This window comes from Limulus polyphemus, unplaced genomic scaffold (assembly GCF_000517525.1).
Source record: "Limulus polyphemus unplaced genomic scaffold, Limulus_polyphemus-2.1.2 Scaffold12831, whole genome shotgun sequence".
NCBI classification, from domain to species: domain Eukaryota; kingdom Metazoa; phylum Arthropoda; class Merostomata; order Xiphosura; family Limulidae; genus Limulus; species Limulus polyphemus.
In genome coordinates, this window is record NW_013678441.1 from 3,342 (window position 1) to 4,190 (window position 849).

The window sequence follows — 849 nt, forward strand, 5'->3', positions numbered from 1 at the left end:
CAATAATAGTGGTACAAAAGATAATCATTAACTACAATTATAATATCATTAATCACTAATTTACTTACTATTTTCTGATTTTGCTGAAGAAGACGTAAATGTATTTCTAACCGTTCGAACCTTGTAAATGAAGTGTTTTGTCTTTTGTTAACCGTCTTCATTTTTATTATTGAAGAATTGCAGTTCCTTTTTATACTTTTTTTCTAAAATAATATTATTTAGGTAAATTAAAACTTCTACGTGAAATTTATTATTGTAATATGAAAAGCCTGTGGTGTTAAACTTATATAATTATTGTACATATTTATTGATGGTAAAATGTTCCCGAGAAGGAAAAATATCTTTTTCTTTTAATTATCTGCCATTTTGTGATTGTAATACTGATGTTTGAGCACGTGGTTTGCAAGATGGTGTAAAGTGAGAATTGCATCATTTAGACTGAATTTTGGTATTTATGTTAAATTAAGCTCTTTAATTAGGAAAGCTGTGGCATACAAATGTGTCAAAAAACAATTTCTGTTCTATTTTGTTAAAGAACATTTTGGAGAAGTCGTTCGAAACATTGGAGCACGTTTGGCGAAGAAAGGTTCTATGCCATTATTGTTGCTGATTTAGTGATTAAATCAGATTATTGATTTGAAGCTTCCGTTATCAAAAGGTATGATGAAAATATTGGTCTTATTTTAAAGTTATATTTGTGGTTTATTAAGAGTCACTGAAGCTTTTAATAGTACTTTAGCTTTTTGTTCTTAGTAATATAGTTCCTTTTGAAAACGTTACCAAAAGTTTCGTGCTATTCATTATACAGTTTACAAAAAAATCAAGTCCAGTGTATGTTACACAAGTTAC

At 27.9% G+C, this 849-nt stretch overlaps 1 long non-coding RNA gene across 1 annotated transcript in view; it reads left to right on the top strand.

The window, feature by feature from the left end:
• Positions 1-235: 235 nt before the first annotated feature.
• The window catches only part of LOC111084014, a 6,286-nt gene continuing 5,672 nt past the window's right edge, over positions 236-849 (top strand). Inside the window, exon 1 of the long non-coding RNA XR_002609361.1 lies at positions 236-658. This is a non-coding gene — a long non-coding RNA (uncharacterized LOC111084014). The remainder of the gene's footprint in view (positions 659-849) is intronic.